The sequence below is a fragment of the Anser anser genome (genome assembly GCF_964211835.1).
Source record: "Anser anser genome assembly, chromosome: 1".
Classification (NCBI taxonomy): Eukaryota; Metazoa; Chordata; class Aves; order Anseriformes; family Anatidae; genus Anser; species Anser anser.
In genome coordinates this window covers 93,703,832-93,730,455 of record NC_139720.1, presented here as the reverse complement: position 1 = coordinate 93,730,455, position 26,624 = coordinate 93,703,832, and the positions used below count along the sequence as shown (strand labels likewise).

The following is a 26,624-nucleotide window of genomic DNA, read 5'->3' as shown; positions in this document are numbered from 1 at the left end:
GCTCAGGTGGCCAAGAAGGCCAACGGCATCCTGGCCTGTATAAGAAGCAGTGTGGCCAGCAGGTCGAGGGAAGTGATTGTGCCCCTGTACTCGGCTCTGGTGAGGCCGCACCTCGAGTACTGTGTTCAGTTTTGGGCCCCTCGCTACAGGAAGGACATGGACGTGCTCGAGCGAGTCCAGAGAAGGGCGACCAAGCTGGTGAGGGGTCTGGAGAACAAGTCTTACGAGGAGCGGCTGAGGGAGCTGGGCTTGTTCAGCCTGGAGAAGAGGAGGCTCAGGGGCGACCTCATCGCTCTCTACAGTTACCTGAAAGGAGGCTGTAGAGAGGTGGGGGTATTCTGGTATTCTCCCACGTGCCTAGTGACAGGACGAGGGGGAATGGGCTAAAGTTGCGACAGGGGAGTTTTAGGTTGGATGTTAGGAAGTACTTCTTTACCGAAAGGGTTATTAAGCATTGGAACGGGCTGCCCAGGGAGGTGGTGGAGTCACCATCCCTGGAGGTCTTTAAAAGACGTTTAGATGTAGAGCTTAGGGATATGCTTTAGTGGAGTACTTAGTGTTAGGTCGGAGGTTGGACTCGATGATCTTGAGGTCTCTTCCAACCTAGAGAAATCTGTGAATCTGTGAATCTTATGTGCCTAATTCTAAATACGTTAAGGACAGAGCTTTTTGGAGGAGAAGCATGGAACTTTCTGGAAACCAAGAGTATTTCTAAAACTGCATTCTTAAAACAAAAGTAAATGGAGACAGACAAAAGAAAAATAGTCTATTAATTTACAAAAACTTGTAGAAAAATCAGTGAGTTAAGGTGTTTTATTCTGTTATTGTTTTGATAGAAATCCTAATCTCAGGAAAAAATGGAGCAAAAGCAATAGAGTTTTCCTAGGATTTAAATCTGTACAAGGTGAATTAACATGTCTCCTAACATCTGTAGGAAACTAGGATATAGATGCATCTTTTATTCTAGCTGTTCATTCCTGAAGAAGTATCCTTCTTGCATGTGCCATATGTGTGCACAATTGGCACCTTATCAATTCTTAAGATAAAAACTTGGGAAACATCTGCGTCTGCCCATTCAGTAAAAAACACTCATTTAAGAAATGGAAAGCAGACCCAAAATAAAATGGAAACAGGAAACTGATTTATGATGATTGTGTTCTTCACATTACCTTCTCCTCCCTCCCTCTCTATTTGGTTAATCTGTGTTGCAAAAACATCCTTTTTTTTTTTTTCCCTTGCTGAATGGTTTGCATTATGCACGTGAGCTATCCCTGTGACTGACCACTGAACTGCATCCTCTCTAACTAGCAGTATCTTGATGATACTGCATGCAGTGGGTGGATTCCTTTCCTTGAGTGCAAGAGGAGAATCAAGCAATCAGGTAGTGGTAATTTCACATGGAATTTGTATTGCAGCTGTGTCTAATGCAAAAAGCAGGAGACAGGTGTTGGGAGAGAGCAGGATTTATTTCAGGGTGCATTGGATCTTATAGGATTAAATTCTCAAGGCATGTGGGAGAAATGAGTCCTTGGTGTGATAGCTTCTCTGTAGTGAAGTGAGCACCTGGTCAGGGCTTTGGCTGTTTTGTGGGTAGACTTTCTGTAGGATTCCAACCCAGCAGAGTGGGACTGATGTGAAAGTAAAGCCTTCCTGGTAAAGGCCTCCCTGGTAAAGGTCTGCTGAACCTGAGATCAGCAGGGATATGGAGTTACTTCCACTGGTGATGGACTTGAGGTAAGCTGACTGGGGTGCAGACCCAGAATGCAGCGTGGAGCAGGGCATTGGTGACTTGAAACCAATGTAGTTGCTCAGCGGTAGGGTGGTTCTAGTGTTTTTGATTAAAAAAAAAAAAAAATCAGCAGTGTCAATTTTGTGCTTGCAAAACTCAAGTCTTGTGTAGCCTTTCATCTCTTAGGAGACTTAATTTTCAGTCATTTCAGATGTAGTCTTCTGTGGGTTGGTTTTATTGCAGGATTGACTAAGGTAACATTGATTAAAAGTCTCATTTTGATTTTTTTTTCCAAGTGTTCAGATAACAGAAGGACAAACTCTAGCTGTATATAACACCCAAACAAGCAAGGCCTTTGCTTCCTTGTTGATAAATTCTGATATAAATATGATCTGTATACATACATTTACTTAATTGACCTCTTTATGGAAGTAATCCAGACAACCTATTGTTGAACTGGCAGCTGGAGGTGGTAGATATCTCTAAAGAGCCTGAAGATAATCTTTTAATGATTCCAGAAAAGTAAGAAAGCTGTTTTAGCTGTAATGAAATCAGCTGTGGATAACATGCCTGCCTAAGGTGGCAGGTACATCCAAGGTATATGCACTGAGGGGTAGCCTTGGTTGCAAAAACAGAAGTGTTTCTCACTTTCAGGCTGCACATGTAGAAGCAACAAGAGACTTGTGCCTTGACAGTAGCTGGAGAGGTAGCTCCTCCAGAGTTTGAGACACTTGAAGTTTCTGAAGTAGGAAACTGCCAATTCTTTACTCCTGATGTTTGAAAGATAGGTAGATTTTTCTGAGCATGTTTACATTTAATAAACCAATTTGCAGCTGTTAATTTGATTTCAATGACTGAATTGTGTTCTGATGCACATAGAACTCTGAGTATTAGCCAGCTGCTTGGGCCAAAGAGCCACAGACATCAGATTGCCCAGGTTATCTGGATGCTGATGAGTGGAAATCCAGGTTTTAGGTCAGTTGGTAGAGGGAGGCTCACTAACTGTTTTTGGGAGTGATGAACCTAGAGCAGGATGTGCCTCCCCAGGCATGTGGCAGGCAGTGTGCTGGGGTCCTGTGCCTGTGCTCCACTGGAGGCTTGGTGGGTGTCAGGACCTCAGTTAGTGGCACAGCTTTTGCTGTGGTTGGCCTCTCTCCAGCAGCAAGTGTGACCTGGAATACAGCTGCAGAGAGCTGATAAGTGAGCAGGAGGTGTCCTGCAGCATCAGACTTGGTGAGTTCAGTAAGTACTTTTTCACAGGCCAACAAAGCAAGCTCCTGTTTAAACTTTTGCCAGGCATAACCTTGCTAGTGCTAAACAACCTATAATGCTATCTGACTTGTTAAGCAACTTCATTAAGCTGCTGTAGCTTCATTACCATTAATCTTTGAGGTGTTCTTTGGACAGACCTTGATGACACCTTTGACATTTTTTTTAGAGTTGAGAAAATCAAGCTTGAAGAGATAGTGAAGCAAAGTTAGACATTTCTGACTTTAATGAAATAAGCTGCAGTGAGAGAGTAATGTACGGCAGGTCAGAGATACTAAAGTGAGAAATAGCAGAGGTTTCTCTCAAGGATCAGGTAGTAAAGTCTCAGTAATTTAGGAAGAGAGATAGTGAATAGCTTAAAAGTATGAGGAGAGCGTCCCTGAGCCCTGGGTCAGAAAAAGGAAGTGTGACTTTTGGCTCCTGAGACCCCCAATTCTCAGTTGCTTTCTTTGAACAAGAATACAAGTTAACAAGAAAGAAGGATAGCTGCAATCTGCCTTTGTATTCTGGAACAACTGACGGCTCTTAGATAAAATATTAGAGCAGCTTCAGAGCATTTTGAAATTGCACTGAGCTTTGCAATCTATACCAGTTGTAGAGGGACTATAGCATAGGGTCCTCGTAGCTTGCATGCTCTGTTTGGCCCGCTTCCACTCCATCTTGTTGTCAGGATGGCTGCTCTAGCTCCTTGAAAACCTTTTTTTTTTAAACCTCCACCAAGCAGGAGAAAATGGACTCAATAAGCTCAAGAGCAGTCTATCCCAGTGAGCAGCAAACTGAGCACAGGCAGCAGCAGGTCTGCATAGTTGAGCAGAGACTTCCTGACAAAACTCAAGCACAAAAAGGTGGAAGCCGGGTCAGGTGCCCCAGATGGAACATAGAGAAACTGTCCAAGTTTGCAGGGAGAGGGCTAGATAGGAAAGCTGTAGTCTATCTAGAACTGAGTCTGGTGAGGGATTTGAAGGGTGACATAAAGGGCTTCTACCAGTATATCTTGGCAGTAAGAGGAAGCCAAGTAATAATGTGGACCTGTTGTTTAGATGGGAAGGGGCTCTGGTGGCAAAGAACATGAAAAAAGCCGAAGATGCTCCATGTTATCGTCATCTTAGTCTTCACTGGTAAGAGTTACCTTCAGGAATCCCAGGCCTCTGAGAGCAGAAAAAAGTCCGTAGCAAGAAAAACTTAACCTTGGTGGGGAAGATCATCTTAAGTTCAATGAAGGGAAGCACAGAGTTCTGCATACAGGGAACTTCATGTGCAAGTATGGGCTAGGGCTGACTGGCTGGAAAGCAGCCTTGCAGAAAGGAACTGATGGGCCTTGATGGTCAACATGCAGCAATGTGTCCTTATGGCCAAGAAGGCTAACAAAATCCTTGGTTTCTTTTAGAAAAAAAAGTCACCACAGGACTGAGGAGGTGCTCTGTTCCCTCTAATCAGCACTGGTGAGGCCATAATCTGGAGTGCTATGTCTAGCTCTGAGCTGTCCAGTGAAAGACATGGAGCTACTGGAGCAAGTTGAGTGAAGGGCTAAACAGATGACTAAAGGGTCAGCCCATCTCACATGGGGAAATGTTAGGAGACCTGAGACTCTCAGCCTCTAGAGGAGAAGGTTTTTGGGTATCTCATCAATATTTATAAGTATCTGTGGCAGGGAGTAAGGAAAACAGCCTGGCTATTCAGTCATGCTCAGTGACAGGACAAGAGGAGAGAGGCACAAACAAACACAACACTCTGAACATAAGAACATTTTTACTGTAATGGTGATTGAACACTAATAGGCTACCTAGAGAAGTTATGGAGTCTCAGTCACTGAAGATATTCAGAACTTAACTGGACATAGTCCTGGACAGCCAGCTTTGGATGACTCTGCTTTGAGCGAGAGGGCTAAAATAGATGATCTACAGAGGTCCCTTCCAACCTCAACTGTTCTGTCATTCTATGACTTCAAGCATAGAAATATGCTTGGGCCAAAGTATGAGAAATCAAAGCTGTCATCATTGCTGTGATGGAGGATCTGCATGCACCTACTGAATCTATTCCACAGCCTTCCAGGTTCTCATGGTTTAAAAAAAATAAAATATCTTCCTACAACAAAAGCTTTCTCCCCCCCCCACCACCACGCACACAATCCTGTTCAGAGCTGTGCCTAGATGGAGCTTTTTTTTCTGCTCAGCTGTGTAATACTGCTCTTAAAATTGCTGCAGTTTGATTTGTGTTTATGAGGTCTACCAGGCTGTAAATAAGATCAATATGGAGATACACTTACAGCTATGGAGTTGCCTAACTCAGATTGAACTTCCTTTAATGGGTTTAGTGATCCATAATTGCATTCTTTAGTAATTGTATTAAAGTATATTCTTTGCATTGATCATTTTAGTTGTGCTTCAATTGTTTTTGAATTGATCACAAAGAAATTGACTGTTTTGCCTGGTTATCTTTAGAGCTGAACATAAAATGATCAAGCTTGGTTTGTAAAAATGTCAGAATAATTTTTAATTTTCTGACAATGTTTGTAACACCAAACGCTTCTACACTTGAACTTCAAAACAGGAAATTCCAGCTAGCTGCAAAAGAGTATATTGGTCTCTGGTGGGTGGAGAAAACTGGAAATATCTCAGGAAACAAAGAGGTGATCTCTTGAAATTTAAAGACTGCATTTTACAGGAGGTAAGGTATTGATCTCAGGTTAAGTGAATTTAGGGTTATAACCTTGTTCTACTTAATGTGGCCTGTGGAAACTCCATGGGTTTTAGGATTATCAGTTTTGTAAGTGGTAAGAATTAAACTGCTTTTGCTTAAATTAAAAAAGTATCTTAAGCTTTGTTTACTTATTTCTTATCCTAGCTCCTTTGACCCTCTTTGACCTAATAAAGCAACAGAATAATGTCAGGAAATATTGAAGGAAAGAAAAATTCTGATCACTTTTAATTCTTCCTTCTCTCCCTCATGAGTGTTTAAACTTAAAAGCAAAAGAGCAGAAAGTTCTATGTGCCTGCCTACCTTCCTCCCCTACAACTTTTTTTTGAAACCCTTAGTTAGCTGCAGAGAATGTGGCCTTTTCCAAGTGCTGAGCTTGCCAGGAGGGAAAATGAGTTGCTGGTTGGTGACTATCACCAGGTTACCGTTTCCCTCTCCCCCATCCTTTTTCTACCTCTTCTGAGCTGATAAAATGAAATTTAGTGCTGTAATTGGAAAAGGAAGGTAAAACATAATGATAGTTTAGATGTATGAAATACATGCAGTGTAATACCTGTACTTTCACTACCAAAAGCATCAAGACTACAGGAATTAAAAAATGAGACTTGCAGAATTAGACTTTTTAGCTTGAATCTAGTGTGATCTGCAATGTAGGACAAGCCTAATGATTTAATAAACTCACTTTTGCTTCACAGTCACAATTTGTTTGGGTTGGTGTTTCTCTCTTTGAAAGACATGGGTATGTCAGTGAGAGAAAATACACCAGATCTGAGGGCAGGGGCAGGCCTCTCAGATGGCTTAATGTGTGATGCATGTGGTGGTATGTGATGAGGCAGGTGCTGCTGACTTCTGGGGACGGAGCTGGTTAGTGGATGTCTTTGAGGATGGGGCTCTGCTAGGTGAAAACATACTCTGAGGCGCTACCTCTCTTAAAACCCTTTGCAGTAGCTTCTGGTCAGCAAGTCAGCCCAGCAATTACAGTGGCAAATGGAGCCAGAAACTACTTCAAGAAGTCTGGTCAGAGAGGACTGGGACAGTATTGCATTCTGCCTTGCTCTTGGTATATAACATTCAACTGGTCTGTATATGTTCCAGTGTTTTAATAAGCCTTTTACCATTCCGTTAGGAAAAAGGAGTGCACTGTGGCTACTCTGGAATTGTGAAAGTTGTGGAGAAAAAGGCCCAAGGCCAAGGGATTTGAACTACCCATACCTGATGTTCTCCAATGAATTCGCTTTATTTTTTGTCTCTGAAGCTTTTCCTGTGTCAGCTCCATTCAGAACAGTATGGTTATTTCAGTCTGTACAAACAAGATGCTGCAAGCAGAATTTTGTTCTGCATTTTTGTTCTGAGTGGTAATGTATGGCTTTCTTCTAGCTTGTTGCTCAGGATTGTAGCATCCGAGGTGGTTTCTCCTTAAGGGATGGAGTGAAACAATTAGGAGGTATATGTTTGGGTCCTTATTCCTGCTCCCTTAAGGATGCAGCAGAAAGGCAGGCTTAACAGATTTCACTTGTTATTTGGAACACTTTTCCCTGTCACTTCTAATACTGTGCTTCACACATAGCTAAGGGCCTAATGTTGCTGACGCAACTCTACTTGTTTAATTTTATCCAACTGACTGTGCCACTTAGTGTGCTTAGTCATCTGCTAAAATCCTTTTGTTAAGACTGAGAACCAAAGACAACATGGAGTATTTGATCCCACCTACTTAAGGCATCCTTTGCTTTTATGTTTAGCTTGCTGCTGCAAAAATAATTCAATATTTATTCAGTAGTTAAGGATCAGAGATCTCCTTCTTATGGTTAGATGATCTGTAGAGGATGCTCCTTGGAAGGGGAAATGTTCTGTTCTCTAGAACCACTGTCAGGAGAGAGGCTGAATAACGTTGTGGGGCATTGTTGTTCTGAGAGGTTAGGTTTATTTACTTTTGCTGAAAGGAACTGTGGTCAAACTCCTTGAATTCTGGTGTCTCTTGATGTCACAGAACGCTTGTTGACTTTTGGTCATCTGTTAAATGCTGTGGTTCTTAAACATGGAGTGTTCTGCAGCCTGTGTCAGGTTTTGCATGATTTAAATGAATGTGTCAGATAATAGAATGAGCTGCAATGAGTGCAGTGGTGTATCACTATAAAATCAATGAGGAATGAATTGCAATCAGACTTCTAGGACTGACAAGTAAGGAGAATTTCCAATAAGGAAAATCCTATCCCACTTTCTGGGGTATGAGGTACCTTTTGCCTGGGGGTTTTACCTAGTTGATTTGAATGCTGGGTATTCTGATCAGCTCACCTGAGGGGTATGTTCCTGTGTAAACGAAGCCAGCTGAGAAAATCTTCAGTATATATAGCTCACCATATGTTTTCAGAAAATTCTCCTGGAATGAAGGTTCTTAAAAACAAGGATACTGAAAGGCTAGCATCTGTTTCTGTAGTAGACGTAGACTGAGATTAGATGAGAGACAATAAATGGTAGAGATGAGGGAGGGAGACAATATAATTAAATGACCTTTGCTTTTCTCCTCAAACAGTCATACAACCACACACTGTAAAGAAGCACTCTGTAGAATCACCAGTTTCTTGATGCAGTATGACTTTGATTTCCATTAGGCTAAACATTTACTGCAAGGGTGGGTAAACCCCAGGCTGAACTTCAGGTTGAAATCTAGTTTTTGTACCATTGAGAATCTCAGCCAAATTAATCTGTTTAAGAATGATGCTAGTAGAAAAAAAAAATCTTCAGCTTAATTCTCTAGTATGTTCAGGCCTTGAAGAAGGGACTTGATATTTAAAAGAAGGTGACTTTTGTTAGTGTTCTGCCTCTGCCATCCTATGAAACTCTACTGAAGTGTAACTTGGCAAGAAGCTTGTGGAAAATCACAGCTTTTTTGTGACCTGTCAAAATGTTATAATCGTTGGATAATATTTTTAAGTGTTCTGTGTGCTGTTTATAACCTCCATCCTTTCACTGCTTCCATGTGGGATGATGCTCTCCAGTAAAAACATCCTGGTCTCCCATGCAATCGCTGAAAAGAAGGGCATCATAACTTTAATTTTTCATGTGAGTTTGTGTACGAGCAGGGTATTGGTATCCGAAGGTGGGCTGATCTTGTCTCAGAAGAATCAGGCACACCCCAGTGTGCAGAGGAACTAGTAGTGAGCATCCTTTTTCATAATAAGTTAAATAGGTGTAGAGTTAAGCCTCACTGTTCTTCTAGCAAAAGCAGCAATTGAAGCTACTGCACGTCTTTTTGGTCCTGTGCAAGAAAGATGGGATTGAATTTCAGGTCTTCCATGTTTAACTCTGACATCAGACTGATATTATGAAATCATGCTGGCCAGCATTAAATCTTCCCTGTTGGCATTTGGTTAGTATCTTGGATGCTTTATGGAAGCTCACTGGTGCTCATTTTAGGGATGGGGATAGGAATTGTATACTCTCCAGAGGTAGTAAAATTAGGCACCTGTGTGCCAAGTGGAAGAGTGTAGATGCTCTTCCTTTGGAGAGGGTGGAAAAGGGGGAGGGAACCAGGCCTCGAGGTCCTCACAAGAGAAAGTTCAGCTGATCATCCAACAGGGTGCTAAAGCACCCTGCTTTTGTTGCTTGTAGGCCATGGAGTCTGAACTCTCTTATTTCAGAAAAGAAGCCTCATTTTAAGGGTTAACATTTGGAGGTGGGGAAAAATAGGGAACCAGAAGGGAGATTAGTGTTGTACTCTAACTCATCTTTGAGTTTAAGGCAGCTGCTGACATTCTGCCCTGCTTAGTAACTTCACAGAAAACTTAAAAGCCTGTACAAATATCTAAAGAAGCAGGTGAGAGATCCCAGACTTTCTTCTGAAAGGGTTACAGAACACAGCAGACATCCCAAACAATTGTAAGTAATGCTTCCTCTAGGCACTGAAGATCAGAAGTTTCAAATGCAAGATGTGACTAAAACTTGAAGGGAGTTGGAGCATGATATCAGGCTGAAGCATGGGGAAACAGGATCTTTCCCTAGAGATGCTGGAGTGAAGGTAGAACCTGTTCAGACTGTGGGGTTGGTTTGAGGGAATGGATTTCTCTTGAGTAGTGTGGGAATCTGGGTCTGTGCTATATTATTTAGAGCTCTGAGAATGCTAAAAATGCCCCATAATATGCTCCAGGTATTTTTGTCAAAATTCAGAAGTACATGACAAAAATACCCTTAGCGCAAAAGTACAAATGAATATTTCAAGGAAAATGACAGTAAAATGAATTTAGGGTTGAGAGTTCATATTAATAATGCAGGCTGATCTACAGCACCTTCATTTTTCATCTGTAAAATGGGGATGATGATGCTGACCTGTTTTGTAAATGAGCCCTGAGATCTTCTGATGAAAAGTATCACCAACAGAAGTAGTGGGTGATGGTAGAAATTTGTGTTACAGGTGTGGTGTAGTTGTCTCAAGCCAGAATTTTATAAGTACCAGGAAATCCAGAACAGAAGTTAAAGAAACACAGCTATTTTAAACTGTGGAACCATTCTCACAAGGTATATGAACACTTCTACTGAGGAGTTGATGCCATATGGTAACCATGCCATTACAAAATATGTATTTTGCTTTTTATATTCGTGGATCAAACTGATCTTTTTAAAGAAACATGAATTTTCTTGAGTTGGCTCCTTCTGCTGTCTGTCACTGTCACTTGATTTCCCCATCATAGACTGTTTCTCACCACCTTCCTCTTTCACTGCTTCCTGTGACCATTTGGCCAGTGATACAATACTGTTGTGCTAACATGTTCTTTCTGCTGTCTTTGGTTCATGTTCCCAGTCCATCTCCATCTTCTTTTGGGGTTCTGGCCATCTCAATCCTCTACTATCAACTCTGCCCAAACTTTTTATGCAGGCTCTGGTACCCTGACAGAGTCCCTTTGTCCTAGTTTCTTTGCATACAGATCCTGGTTCTGTCTGTCGTCATACACATCTGCATTGAACTCCCACACCCATCCTTTGCCTCCACACACAACCATCTATGCTAACTTTCTTGCCCTTCTTCTCATGTGTTAAGATCTGTCTTTTTTTCTTTCTTGATGTTTGCCCCTTCAAGTTTTGCAACAGCAACCACAAAGAAAAATCTATGCAAATCTCAACCAAATGAATAACGATTAGAAGGATATCACTTAAAAATAAAGAAAGCTGGGTTCCCTGGGTATAATCACTTATCTAGGAAAAGACATTGTACTTCACCTTACTAATGTGTTTTATTGACCTTGCTTATATTTAACAGACAAAACCAACCACCTTGACTTCTTATCTTAGCTGTACATATTTAATTTTGTGTGCAGCATATTCCTTTAGACTCTAAGACAAACAGGTGAATAAGCCTTTAAAAGATCAGTGTAGAAAGGCAAAGTGTGAAGCTGTGGCAGCAAGACCATGCAAGATGATGAAATAAATGCAGTGGGTCTGTATTCACATACTTTTTTAGGCATTCTCCAAGGCCTCTTTTTTGTCCTTGCTTCTGATGTGTAGCATGACTATAAAGGAAGTAAATAAAACATCTTTTTCTCCACTATGTTTTGGTTGTTAACTTTGGACTGCTAAAACTTCTGGTGCTAGAGGAGGTGTCAGAAATTTTGAGTTTGATTCTTTGTGTCTGAGGCTGGAATAGGACTTGACCCTACACTAAACAAAAGATGGGGTTGGTTGAAAATTCAGCTAATAATGGAAAACTACCTTCCACTTTAGCTATGTAGCAGTCACTCTGTAATAATAAATCTTAAGGTTTCTCCCTTCTCAGTGTTGTAAACGTTTGCAGACTTTTTAGCGGAGGGGACACTTTTATAGAAGTAAGTCAATATGATTTCTATCTGATAGGCAAGTTCAGAAAAATGTTGAATGTAGCTTTTGTAACTTTGAATCTATGGGGGTTTGAGGAGTATGTGTACTCCCTGTTTTTTGACAATGCTATTTGACAGATTAAGAAATAAATGCTCAAGTAATCTTGCATCTGAAAACAAAGATGGAAATAAAGCAGATGTCATTCTGCAAATGTGAAGTAAAAAGGCTTTTGTGTTTGCCAGCACGCACAGTTGAGAATAATTTCAGTGCATCAGGAAATGAGCTTTAAATTATTCTAAAGTGGTTGATAAGTGGGAGAAACAGTTAAATTTATTAAAGCTTTTTTGGTAAATAATTGATATAATGTTGCAGTAAGAGTACATTTATATATTATAAAATGATACATTATGTAAATAAATGCAGCACTTTTCTTTCTGCTTGATACCAGATTCCACATTCTAGCTAATAATTCTGAAGGATTTCAGTTTTTCTTCAAGAGCACAGGTATTTTAGCTGTGGAAAATTGGCAGGTGTTATTTAAATTACTTTCTCCATCTCCATACAGCTTTCAGCCTGATTTAGCAATGAAGTAATAAAATTTAAAAAAAAAAAAAAATTACCCTTAGAGAAGGAGATAGGCCAGCCTGTTTACCATGTGTGGCTGGAGGAAAACACTGGGAACGTGATGTTTTCCCCAGTGTCAATTAAATAATGTCCAGAGACCCATTGCTTTGGGTGATTTGCTGCTGTTGAACTCATACTTGTCTATGCCTAATCCAAATGCTGGTTTAAATATTGTATATTTGATTATCTGACTGTGGAGGGTAGAATATTTGTGCTTTATGAAGGTGATGATACTATTAATAGTAACACTTTCAGAGTTTCTTGAAGTCAGGTTTAAGGTAGAGCATCTCCTGAGAATTTTTATCTAGTTAACACAATAGTCTCATTTGACAGAGCATGTCTTGTGCCTCAGCAAGACTTCTGTAATAATTACAACTTAAGGATCTGTTCTTTTTGCTGTTAACTGATTGCAGAAATTTCTCCACTTTTACTGTCAGAACTGGAACTGAGTCTGTAACTTATTGTGTGCACTTTGTATACAGAAGCTTTTTTAAATGATTTAGGAAAGCTTTAGAAAATGTTGAACAAAGGTATGAAGTGTAAGCACACAAAACAGTTATGTTTTTGGCTAGGAAAGCAAAGCAGAGACTGCACTCTAATATTCATTAACTACTTCTCCATTTAACCCTTTATCAATGAGTTGCTGATGAAACCTTTTATTTAGAATAGGCCCTGAGCCTCCTTTCTGAGGGACAGAACCAGGAATGTTTTAGGGAAAACAATACCTCCTGACCAGGAAAAGGCTCAGCATCTAATGTAGTGGAGGAGGCATTAAATTTCCATGATGCCATTCTTATAGGCCACTTTAAATGTCATCCCACTACCTATGGCCCTATGCATAATCCATGCAGAGAGAATTCATGCATAGCTTTTCTGATAACTAATTCTTACATTTCTTTTTTCATTATTTTGCATGGCATTGGACTATCGCAGCATTACTTCATGATGTCTCCATTCTTTTAGATTTTGAACAACATTTTTTTCCACAATAGGGTCTAATTTGTCTGAGTAGGAGTACTAGCCGTGTCTAGTGAACTTACAAGTCTGACTTCCATCTCTTCAATCTCCACATTCTTCATGATCTATATTTACTAAGTCCTTGTAGGTGGTGTGTGAATAATTAAACAGGTGATAATGGATAATGTCTCCCGTCACCCTATTTGTCATCAAGACATTGCGAGAAGCTGTGGAAGGGACATAAATGAATTTCTTAATTATGGCGATGCACTGCTGTTGTGGACAGCACTATGGTAGCTCTGAACTTACAGAATTGCTAGAAAACTAGAAATCAGATATTTTTACATCTCTACATTTTCCAGTGAGATGAGGAGTGTGCAATACGAGCCAGAGGTACAGCAAGGTTTGATGCTGTTATGCAGAGTGGATACAGAAGCACCTGCTCTTCCCTACTTCTTTCCTCCTCTTTCCTCTTTTGCCTTGCTGCCTGATACAAATTTGTCCTGTGGCTATAGTGGTATCAGCCCATAGAAACATCACTTGAAGTAAATGGATTTTCCGCTGGTGTTTCTCAGAACAAGTTTTTTCCTTTCTTCAGAGTTTTATGTAAGCCTGCCAGCATTAGTAAAAGAAGACAAATAGTTATACAACAATAGTATGGAAAAATTGCTGCAATTTTCCTAAATGCATCAAGATATTTGTTACAACCAGTTTAAATAAAAAAGATATGCAAGAAGAGACTATAGAGTTTAAATATGGAGCAGAACTTGCTGTTCTATTTCCATCTTTTCCTCCAGTGACATCTGCTCACTTGTTTCATTTTCCTTCTGTTTTTTTCAAGGTACGAGCTCCTACCTTGAGGAGTACAACAGTCACAGTATAATTACACCAGTGTCTGCTCTGGTTAAATTGATCTAAAGAAAGAATGTAAATTGTGTTCATTGTATTGGTATCACAGGTTAATTCTTCTCAGAGCTGTACATTTGCTCAGCTGTGATGTGCCCAATTACCCCTTCCTGTCAGTCCTCCTCAACACCCACACCTACCAGCCTTGTCACATGGCAATATTTTGCACCCTCCTTTCCTTGCTTGTCTTTCTCTAACCGGGTGACTTGGATCCTTTCAGATAATCTGTGTGAAAGGCATTTAGGAGGAAAGCACTGCTCTCCTCCATGCTGGGAGGGAGAGGGGGGATGTGCTGAGGGATATGGCCAGATAGCTCTTGAATGTATCAGTGGCCCTTGCTAGGGGATGTGACCCATGGGAGTTCATGGCATGTGGCGTAGTGGGAGGGTACCCAGAATCATGGTGTTGGGGGTGGAAGAGCTCAGTAGAGGATGTAACAAATCCATCACTGGGCAGAAGAGGAGTGCCTGGTACTGCAAGTAATGAAAAAGGATGTAAAAGGAGCAAAGAACTGAGGTGTTACAAAGCACTTCCTCTGGAGTGTTCATTGAACCTTTTCCTCACTAATAAAGAAGGAATACAACCTTCTCACAGCACAGTACTTAAATTGAACCAGATAAAGGGTGACCCTTTTGGCCAGGTTTTTGTCTGGGGTTTCCAAATCCAGATATCACATTTAATCAAAGCCTTCTCTGAGCTCTGTCAGTGCTTTCCTCTTTGGTGTTGTTTTCTTTTCCCTCCTGCTTTCTCTGACACATTTCTCCCTGAGTCTGCGGTTTCAGTTGTGGTTTCATTCCTTCTGCTGTCTGACTACCTGGAGACTTTGAAGCAGGAGGCAGAGTTTTAGAGAGGAAGCAGTAAGTGTACACTGCCATGTCTGGTGTGCAAGAGGGGGGAGCAACCCCTGAGCATCAGCTCGCTGCCTGGGCTTGTGAAGAAAAGGCGAGAAGACAGAATTAATGAGGCAGGCTGTAAAAATAATGTTGCTTGTTTCCAGGAGCTGTGCCCCTCCGGTTCATATTGACAATTTGAGCATCCAGGTGGGGTGAGAGGGCTGTATTTGAAGGCATAGGGGGTGTTGAAACCATTAAAATGACTCTCCTGGCTTTGACTAGGAGGAACTCTTCCCTTTAAGCTGTTCTACCCTCAGTGTTGGATTTCAGTTTCTTCTTGCCAGCTGCTGGTATTTCTAGCCACTGTTTGGAATATCACAGTGAGTTTGTTTAGCATTTGGAAGGGGGTTGCTATGGGATATTGTTCATACAGGTTACTCTCTGTTGGTCAGGTACAATGCCCATCAGGTTTTATTCCATCTTAATTAACTGACACAATTTGGTTTCTTGGTGAAAGTTATTTTAATGTCTGATATTATGATATCACTCATAAGAAAGGAGCGGATCAGTGTGCTGAAACTGTATGCAGCTAGAAAAAGATTTTTTGGAGAAATCAGGTGTTGGACAGTATTGTGACAGGAATTTTATGGAAGGTTGGAAGAAAAAACACTTAGGAGTAACCCTGACAGTCTGTCCTCAGCCTGGAACCCTGGTAGAAGTCATGGGACACTTCTGTTTTTCTTCCCTGCTCTTTCCAGCTTGTTACTGAAAAATGTTTGCCATGTTGCTAGGTTTGCCAGAGTTGGAATTATGTTGGGGGGGAGAGTTATGCAGGCTATTCAGAAAGGGAAACCTAGTCATCTTGGGAGGGCAGGCCAGAGAGGCAGATACCCTGTCTCTAGCTCTGACAGCTGATTTCCAGCACGAGTTAGAGCAAGAGCTGTATGCCATAATACTTTTAACTTACTCTTTTTTCAAATTCTTTCTTCTCCTGTGTTATCCAGAATTGGACTGAGTGCATTTCTCTGAGTCTGGTGTGTGAGGTGGGGTGGGGGGTGGATGCAAAGGGAGCAATCAGCAGAAAACAGGTTGCAGATGGGCTGGAAATAAGGAGGTAGGTCAGGCTGAGTGATGGGATGCCAAGGGTTTTGCTTCACAGTGCCTGGTGGTTTGTTACAGGCACTCTCTTCCCAGCTGGTGGTCTGAGCCTGTTTGCGCTCCTGATGCTTATCTGCGATAGCCCGCTCTGATCTAACTCTCTCCTACGTGGGAGAGACAGGCCGACAGGTAGATGTATGAGAGAGAACAGAGGAAACATGCCAAAGCGTAAACAGCAAGTGAGAGTGCAATTTATTCATTGTGGTACACAGCATAAGTGAAATGCTTGTATGAAATGACAAGCAGTAAAGACAGCAACAGTTGTGATCATTTTTTTTGGTGTGTATGTGGAAGCATCCTTAAGAATGGCTTAGGGAAGCTTTTCCTTGGAGTTTTCTATGTAATGGGGTAACATAATAAGGGAAGCAGGAAAAGTTTTGATGGAGGATATCCAGCTTTGGTTCTCTGATATCCTTTCCTATTTTAAAACTTAAAATATGGTTTTCCACCACCACTGTCTCTTACTGTATGAAAGATGTTCTGTATTCAGTTAATAGCATATAGTGTTTAATAGAATAACATTTCCCATCTCTCCCCTCTTTGCCCTTCTTCTGTGACTTTTTCTGAGAAGTGAGTTTACTGATCCATACACTTGTTGGGTGCTTCTCTGAGGACTGGATTGATCCAAGTTCAACTGAAGGCATGTGGTGCCTTTTTTAAGGTCTCAAAAGTTGCAAGCATCAAATGTTGTAAAAATGTCCAAATGCTTGGTCTAGTCATCAATAGGTAGTGCCCTTTGCATTTTTGAGACCAGTTTTCTTACTAGTTACAGCATCAACTGCATCATATTTTTATTAGTGGTGCAACAAAGTCTGTGGGTACCCAGAGGTGGTAGGATGCTTAGTGCCCAGTTAGATTTCTTACCTTTTATACTGGGCAGTTCGAATAGCTCTGTGCTTTACAGAGCTAATCTCAGGACCAAGAGAATGGCAAGATCTGTGACTGTTCTGTTCATAGTAGTTCACTTTGAGCAGTTTGCGTGTCATGGCAAGTCTTCACTGAGAGCCTCGTGAGTTCACAGATTCCAGCAGAAGTGGACCAGGCACTAACCTCCCCAGGATAATAACTGCAGGATGAAAAACAAAATTCTCTATTGGGGTCTATGACTTCTCCTTCAGAAGTGGATGAATATTAGCTGATACTTAGAGGGTGAAATTTAAGTCACTGATAAAATCTTACTTCAGTGGGACTGAATTGTTCCTCAGGGTTTTTATAGATGGTTATTAACTAAGTCACTCAACAGAGAGGTTGGTTTTTATCACTTCTAAAGAAACTTCTGCCCAAGCCACTGAGCTTACTAAGGACTACTTAAATAAGCTGTTTGTAGTTGCCACTGATTGTTTCCTGCTGTTTATTTAATGGACTAAATATTTTTATAAAGCCAGTTTCTGTTCACCTGTGACTAGCATTAATGCATTTAGTAATTTTGCTTCACTTACTACTGTCCTGTAACTCTGAACAGAGTAACATATATTGTAGTCTTTCTAACTTCAGTGCACATTCACTTTTGCCTTCATCTTTTAGCAGGCTCCAACCAAACCATGTAACCCACATCTTGTCTTCCATTTTCCTTTTCCAGCAAGTTTGTAGATATTGGTAAAGATTTGCAACACAACACACACAAAAAAAAAAGGCATTTTCCTTGCTGGCAATTCTTGTACTTTATTCTGTATTTCTAATTTTTCTTTACAGTTTGTACATAACTGTACAATAAAATATAGAAGGATAAGGAGGAACACTTAGAGGTTATTGAAGAAGGTTATTATTGAATAAGAAGGTTATTGCTGAAGCTATTTGATATTCTGTATAATTTGATCAGGATGAGCATATTCATTGCTCAGTTTTAGATGCTGCAAGTATCACTACTGGCATCATGTATTAGCTCTCTTTATAGAAAAGATTGCATCTTCCCTCTCCAGGAAGCCAGAATTTCATGGACGTTTTGACTGTTTATACGATAATGCAGCAAATAAACTGGACAGTTACAGAAATAAACAAGGGTTCATGGATATTTATGAATAAATCTATGCTATTTTAAATTGACCGACTCCAATAGCTTGCATTTGGATATTGTTCCTTCCTGTATCATTTTTGACATAAAACACTTCAGTGAGTTGCTTAACACTGTCTTGTATCCTACGTAGGAAAATCTGAATAATGGAACAATGTTTCTAATTTAGCCAGTCTTCAAAACGTCTTGCATTAGAACTTTCATAGCAGTGTGAAGGGATGCCCATACAGCTATGGGGTAGACTCGATAGGAATCAGCTGCAAGCTGCTGGTCTCTAGTTCTGAATAAAGTTGTTGTGTTTTGTTTTTCTTTCCTTTTGAATCAGGGGCTGCGGGAGTTCCCTGAGCCCCTTCAGGGAAAATATTCTCCTCTTTTCTCTTTGCGACACTGTTGTACTGAGGAACAGGTTGGCCATGTTAGCTTCCAGTTACCTAAATTTAGAATAAAATCTTAAATGCTTGCTGGAAAAAAAGTGTCCAAACACAATGGTTACGTATCTCCCCTTCTTGCCCCTCTGTCCCCAACTTCATTTCAGATTACCAGCTCTATTCCTGTACTGTAGCTTTTGCATGAATCGTAAGAATAGTCCTCTCTGAATAAATAATTTTTCTGCCTTATACACAGACTCTGTATTTACAAGTTAAAACTTTCTACATTCGTGCTCAGATGAACTGAAACTTCCTGACTGAACAACACTGACAGGCAGCTTTTAGAAGAGCTGGAGAAATATAGAATCACAGTATCATTAACGTTGGAAAAGACCTCCAAGACCATGTGGTCCAACCATCCCCCTACCACCACTGTCACCCACTAAACTATGTTCCTAAGTACCATATCCAACCTTTCCTTAAACACCACCAGGGACGGTGACTCCACTACCTCTATGGGCAAACCCATTCTAATGCCTAACTGCTCTTTCTGAGAAGAAATGTCTCCTAATTTCCAACCTAAACCTCCCCTGGCACAACTTGAGGCCATTCCCTCTAGTCCTATCACTAGTTATCTGTGAGAAGAGGCTGACCCCCAGCTCCCCACACCTTCTTTTCCGGTAGTTGTAGAGAGCAATAAGGTCTCCCGTGGGCCTCCCTTTCTCCAGACTAAACAACGCATGGAGGACATGCCATCTATCTAGAAGGCGCACACACCCTAGAGCGTTTCTAGTCCAACAAGTGCATAATACTATAAAAATCTTTCTTGTGCCACGTGAGCCAGAACTCTGAATCAGCGTCTTGCTTTTACAGCGAAGAAAAAGCCTAAATGTGTGGTGTTTGAAGAAATCTGTGCTGGGCTAGGCCCTTGGGCTACCTTGCCCAGTGTAGTCAGGTCTGTTTTCAGAGGAATCTGGCACTAGAGTGTTCAGGGTCTTCAGATCTTCTCTTCGCTGCTGCTTTCTTCCTTTTTTTCTCACTTTAACGAAACCGCTCCCACTGATTGATATGTTTTTAATGATTACCCTCACCATACGCTTCATACTATAGTGATTTACAGTCTTTAAGATCCTTTTTTATTTGACAGCTCCTTCCTCTCCTTCCTACTCATTTTTTGTCTCTGCCTGGCAGATACTGCAGTGATATTGTAGTGCTGACAAAATGGGAATTACAAAGAAGCACTTACCAACCTAATCAAGCTGTGGGGGGAAGAGAAGAGAGAGACAATGTGAGTATTTAAAGGCACTTTCTGTTTAACTTATCCACCTGAGCCATTGGTAATTGTTTAAAATTTCAATGGAGGGGGGAAAAAAAAAAACAACACTGTTCCCCACGTGATTGTCTTGAAAGATGTTGGTCTGGTCATTTAATGAGAGAATGGCACTTGATATAGGGTATCTCACAAAGATCAGGTGGAGAGACTTCTTGTTTTTCTGTAAAAACATTCTTCCTGCACGCAAAACTGGTACTATTCTCCTTTGTGAAGATGGTGGCTGTGATGTCCAGAGGGCAGAAATAGAGCTCCTGGGGCTCTGTGTGTAGTTCCGTGTAGTCTGAGAACAGAAATGCCAAACAAAAGAAAAGTTTCCTGGGATCTAAACATTCCTAGCTCATTATTGAAAAGTAAATTGTATTGGCTTTTACTGTGTCTTATTAAGTGATTGTAATCTCTTGGTTTTGTCACTCCAGCTTTATTTTGCTTGGTAGAGAGCAGGCCTCTGAGAATTCCCTCCCAAACAGCAGGGATGCTTTCTGACTCAACACCCTCTGTAAAAAATACCCATGTCATTTAAATGAACAGGATTTGTATCTCTCTTCAGCTTAACTGTTTCCTATTTCCCACAAGACACCCTGTCATTGAGCTGCTTAAGCTGTATGAACAGCACAGCAACAACACAAGCAAATCAAGCCTTGGTTTATAGCGTTTTACTGTCTCTTTATGATCTCTCCGTATTGTAGGTGGTATTGTTTCTGAACTGGAGCTGGAGAAAAATCTATTTAAAGCAAGCAGCTCAATGAATATGGTCCTCTTATCCCAATAATGAATTATCTATGTAGAAACTCACATAAACAAGTCTTTGTTGCTAAAAATAATGAGAATAGTTTAGAAATAACGCTTTGGCTGACTGTCTGACTAGATGTACGTAGCTGTCTGAAGCAATAACTATTGTTAGTTATTTCCTATACCTGACTTGCTATTTACACTCTGTGATTGGTGTCCCGTGTCAGGTGGTATTGCTTCCTCCCTTCCCACCCACACTATCTGACTCCCAGACCTACAAAGGAGCTATGAAATATTTGGGAAATCTGTTCCCTCCATACAGTTGACTCTTTTGACTAACAGAAATACACCTGTACTTCAATGTTCGTGTGAAGTGGGTCAACAGAATAGGCAGGCAATCAAGGAGAATTTACATTTGGACAAGGGTTTACAAGTAGCTATTTTACATTATTTGCCCAGCTCAAGCATGAACAAAGCTGATTTAAGTACTTTCCTTGTTCACAGATGGCACATAAATAGTAACTACAAAAGTACTGTGCTTTGTACATAGCTGGATTTTGTTTCCTTTTAAAGTCTCTCTGCATTTTTTATAGCAGTTTATCTTAGATACTTCTATGTCCCCCCCATTACCGTAGTATCTAAGCACCTCATAATCCTTAATGCGTTTATCCTCACAACACCTCTGAAAGAACGGGAGGAAAGATGTTCTTTTTTTTACGGGTCTCTTATTTATGTCTCTGTTTCTTCAAGACTGAAGATATGATGGCTTGAAGTAAAATCTCTTACACACCTTAATCTCGCTGCTAAATTAGCATTAAAGGTTACCATTCCCACCAAACAGCCAGGAAGCCTTTGTGTGAGAAATTCCCTAAGTAATTTTGTGCGAAATAAATGGGGTAGTTGTAAGCCTACTAATTAATCTGACTGCTCTTGACTGACATCAGGGCTTTTGCAGTCGTGTGAGCAGCAGTGTTGGAGAAAAGCTGGGGCACGATGAAGGTCACAGCCTCACCAGCAGGATGAGGAGGTGGAGGATGCCAGCCCTGCAGGCTGCACTATGATAGCACCACTGTGCCAAAGTGATTGTAGGCTGCCTATGGAAAGGAGGATTTAGTTCATATCTGCCAGCTATGTGTGGCCTAACAGCGCAGTACACTTACCTAAGGTCTCTAAACTGGAGGAAAATTAACACTATTCCAATGGAATGGGTGGTTTTCAGCAGGGGTTTTTCTCTGCCCAGCTTGCAGGGGGCCATGTAAGCATCTGTGCTAAAGCAATGAAGTAAGTAGAAACGTGCCACAGGTGACTGCAGATGAAGGGCAGAATGTCCCCTGTTTCAGCAGAAATCATATAAAGCTTCACCCCAACAGATTCTCATGCACATTGCAAACATGGTTATATATTAAAAAAAATGTAGTAACTGGTTATACAAAATCTGTAGAAGAGCAGAAACTTCTGCCCGTTTTTTGTCCTTGGCTGTTGGTTGACCTAGTTCTTCTGTGACCTTCTTCAGTTCTTTTGGTTTTACTTGCATTTTGCGTCTATTTTTCTGTTTAATTCTAAATGCGGTGTTTACAGATTTTAAAAATTTTATATTATTTTATGTATTATTTATATGTATTTTACCTGGTGAACTAAATGGTTTATAGTGAGAAATAGCTTCTTGCTTGGTAATCAGTTATGCTAAACTTTCTTTTTATTTAGTAGTATTCCTATAGCAAAAAAAACCATTACCAAAAAAAAAATCTTAATATTAGACCTCAGAATTATTTTTTTGAGCAACATGACTTTAGTATGTGCTTATGGACTGTGTTCCTGGTTTCACCTCACTTAATTTGCCCTGTGTTAACAATCAGCTACCTTGTAGCAATTCTAATTTGGGAAAGTGTTTTTGTCAAAATTTAATTTCTGTTAATTTCTTTTCTTCCTTTTTGGAGGAAGTGTAAGAAATTGAAATGAAGATGTGTGAGGTGTTCATATTGAATACATTGAAATGTGTGCAAAAAAATAAATTGAAGTAAAACACTTGTGCAAGAAAATATTTTTTGTACTTTATTATTCCCTCCTTTCTCCTTTATCTGACTTTGTGAGGAATTGTTTTTTGTTTGTTTTTTTACTTCTATAATGAAAAATATCAAACTGTAAAGTTTGTTTTAATAAGTCGGAAATCTAGGTCTAATCAATTCTCTATGATGATGTTCTGAAAACTGGAAAAAAAATCAATCTTTTTAAAGCAGATTTGACAATGGTTCATATAATTTTTGAAAGCAGCCCAGAACAGAAAGTTTTGTTTCTCTACCCATAACAAACAGAAAACTCTAAGTTCTTCAAAAAAAAAAAAAAAAAGCTGTACGTAAAATTAGACATTGCAGTAAATAGAAGATACTAAGTTTAACGTTAGATCTAGGGACTAAGATCACTAGAAACATTAAGAAAAAGTACAAGCGTGATTGATCTACAAGACAGATTTGAATACTGTTCTATTAACATATCCTTTTGTTTTAATTAGGAATGGGTAAATTTTATCTCACCAGAATTTACAAATAATGTTGTCTGAAGTTTCTAGGCTACATTCTTCTCTGATTTGGAAACCTATTTGTAGGGAGCATAAGACAGGGCAGAGTCCCTAATAAGTCTACTGGAGTTTCTTCAATGCTTTAGAGTTCTAAACTACTTGGGGAATTTTGAGTGGTGTTTTGCTTTTTTCTCTTCTGGGAGATCAGGTATTAGCAGGTTCAAACATATGCTGTGTGAAGTCTTCCTCATGTCACATCTAATTCTTTCTGATAGGCTTTTGTTGATGACTCTATGTCCAAGCCAAATTCAGAGCCTGCAAAATCTGTTTTGCTCTTCAAGACTGAGAAAATGTTTCCCTATTGCGTCAATGTAGCAAATCTCAGAGACTTTGCAGGAAGGAATGATGGTTTTATTTTTAAAACAAAACTTTTTTTTTAACACTTGGACATCCATTTGCACACTTGGACTTGAGTTTGTGAGAGGAGTGTGAGACCAAGTAGCCTGTCCACCCAGCTGGCATGCGGACGCATGTGTTCAAGTCATCTGTGCGGGGCTTTGTGTGATGACACATAAAACATGGGACACCAGTTACTGGATCCTTGCTAACACCTCAATATGCTGTTTTTGTATCATTTAAGAGCAGGTACTTATCAGTCTCTCCATCTTGTACCATATCTGTGGGTCATCAGGATTTACTGCCTGTCCTTTATATTGTGACCTGGGTTTGCAGAGAAACTGCACAGAGGTGTTTTGGAGTCTTGTGATTTCTTAAGCCAGAAGTCATCAGCACTTGCCCTTCCTACAGTCCATCTCCTGCAATGGTGCTCCTGACCCACCTTGTTTCTAGTCATTCTCCAGATTGCAGGTACTAAAATGTCTCTGTAGGGTAGAATTCGTTGTGGCAGCTATGGTTAGTCAAGTAGGGCAATGTGATATTTTCTGGGTTTCAGCCCAAAATTACTCTTCTCCCTTTCTTCATTTTCTTTCCTTAATATGTCAAGAGGCATGAAACAAAAGAATATTGACTGCACATTCTTGAACACTGGACAAATAAAGTAGTCACATTTTAAGTGAACCGACAGGTTGCGTCTCTCTGTATGTGAATTTGTTTATAGCATATCCAATAAAAATCTGCCATTTTTAGAATTCTTTTTGGTATTTACGTATTACATTGAATCAACTGTTCAAATCAAGTTGTATGCTAAAGCTATTTTGTTTGGTGATTGTTTGGCATGATAGTGAAATTAAAAATGACTGTTTTAGTAGTGTACTATGTGAGGCTGCGTGGTATGTATGTCCATCTCTGGTTTTGGTTCCAAAGACAAAACAAGAAATCCTTACTCCCATCAAGGCTGACACATATATCTAAAACGAAGTGCATAGTTCGTCTGATAGTTCTTGTATTAATCATCCCTTAATTTTTGCAAAATTAAAGCATGCAAAAGTCTTGTAGAGGAGTCAAGCTGTCTAGCCACCAACTCTCCAGTCTACTTTGATTCATTTGCAGCTTAAGTTAGAAGTTACTGAAAGTCCTTCTCTTCAGAACCTTGTTTTGCCTGATCTGAAATACGTTAGTGGGCTAGATCTGGCTTCAAATATGTTGTTAACAAGGAAAAAACTCATCAAAAGTAACCTTTGACTTGTCTATCCAATGTCAGGATGCTCACCAATATATACAAAGCTAAAGGAAGCATGCTCCTCACATAATGATCTTATGGAAAAGTGTTTCTTCATGGACTGGCTCGTAAGAAATGTTGTTCCTAGCATCAAAGTAAGAGGCTTCTAGCCTTAATTTTTTAAAATATGCTACAGTGTTCAAATAACACAACATTAATCTCTATAAAAGAAAATATATATATATATATATAAAAAAATAAGTATGCATAACCGGTATGTAACTTGCAGGCTTTCTAACTCACGTTTCTTTATTTCTCCCATTTTTAGACTGTTTTAGCACCTGGGATTTTTCAGAATTATATGGAGTACCCTGTTTATGGCAAAAATTAGCAAGAATGAAATTGATGTAAAAACCTATGTCTGGGTATAAAATATACATGTGTGCATGTGTATATACCCACAGGCAATTCCAAATTCTCTTAGTTTTCTTAAGAATCTATGCCTAATTTCCTTTCTAGATTATTTTCAATATATGAACAGAATTATTGGCCAACTATTGAATATTTTGCCACTAAAAATCATGTGAAATTGTGACAATGTAGATTTAAATCAAGATTTTTCTGTGTCTGAGGTTTATGTAGAGTTTTCCTGTGTTTATTTGCAGCCATGAGATCTGGAATTGTAATTCCATCTTAATGAAACCAGAGTCTGACAAAACACTTAAGAGCAGGAGTTCTTAGAAACAACCGATCAAATATTGCAAGTTTAAGTGATGGTCACAACATGCCAATACCTTAACAGTTTTTAATGGGTGGGAAAATATGCAAGTCTTGGTTTGGGATTTTTCTGTGTTCTTAGCTTTCTATGTTTTGCTGCCTATATATTGACAATCTAAAAAATAAAGACTAGGCTTTGCAAGCACTTGAGCAGTCTAAATGGTACAAACTGTATGACCTAATGCAACTGCACATTTGTAATAGGCTTTGCTAAATTGACACTGACATTTTTCTGTGTTGCGAAAATTATAGCCACGACATGGAAATGAGCTGTGTTTTTTCCTTGCTAACTTAATCTTGCAGAAGATTGTTTGCAGCAATGATAGTTATCCTGGCAGTTAACTTTCCTCTCTTAATACATTGTTTCATGATATGGGAACAACAAATTCTGGTGAGTTGTCTGTTATTTAAATACCAGTTTGGTTTTGTGTAAAATTCAACTGAGGGCGCAATGGATGTGAAACCTAACTGAAAAGTTAGTTTTGTTGGTGAGTCGCATGTGGGTGTTGTGCAGCTTGTCAGATCCTGTGAAGTGAAGTAGGTATTTGTTGCTAGTCCCAAACCCGGCAAAGGAAAGCAAAGGAGAGGATGGGGCTGTAAATTTAGCAGGAGGACGCTATTTTTGATTAGCTGCAAAACTGGCCACTACCATATTCGTTTGTGGCAGTCATACATGTGTAATTTTCTTGCACTAGGATGGGTGGGAATGGAGGGGTGGGAAGAGAATGTGGGTAGGGAGAAGGGTGGGCATACACATGTGCCTTCATATGCTGTGGTTTATGAGGCATATTGACCACAGCTCCTGGACCAGCACTGAGAAATACTCTGGGCACTCCTCATGCTCTTATGGCTGTATCAGTGTTTTTTTTTGTTGTTGTTGTTTGTTTGTTTTTATTCTCCCTTTTACTGGATTGATTCTCAGTTTTCATGGATATCTGTTTATGTTCTGAGGTGTTGAGGCAGGACTCTCTTGTTCTCTCTGTGTTGCATCAGGGATCCTGGGAGCCTCTGATTGAAGTTGGACTGTCTTAATAATAATGGACTTCTGCCTCAAGATGGTTTTTACCTTTAATTCTTCCACTATAGCTGTCCCTGTATCTTTTATGATTGAAATGTAGTAGCGCAGATTAACTACTTTTTAATTTAACAAAAATAGAAATTAGTGTGTGCACACAATACGGCCAAGTTCAGATCCCTAAAGTCAGACTAACTTCTATTTTTAACTATGCAAAGTAAAACTATGTTAACATATGCAGGCGGTAGTTTTGTCTTTAATATCACAAGCATTAGCTACA

General features: G+C 40.0%; 1 protein-coding gene across 18 annotated transcripts in view; it reads left to right on the top strand.

The window, feature by feature from the left end:
- Positions 1-26,624, top strand: part of LOC310892987 (uncharacterized protein) — a 592,327-nt gene that overhangs the window by 43,618 nt on the left and 522,085 nt on the right. Inside the window, exons 3-4 of one of the 18 annotated variants that reach the window (XR_014578622.1) lie at positions 19,549-19,645; positions 21,364-23,159. The exons of 13 other annotated variants lie outside the window; for them this stretch is intronic. The gene's annotated coding sequence lies outside the window, so the exon portion shown is untranslated. Of the gene's footprint in view, positions 1-10,103; positions 10,667-13,443; positions 15,823-19,548; positions 19,646-21,363; positions 23,160-26,624 lie in introns of those variants that run through there. 4 more of the 18 variants (XR_014578623.1, XR_014578624.1, XR_014578625.1 and 1 more) reach the window with 4 other exon arrangements.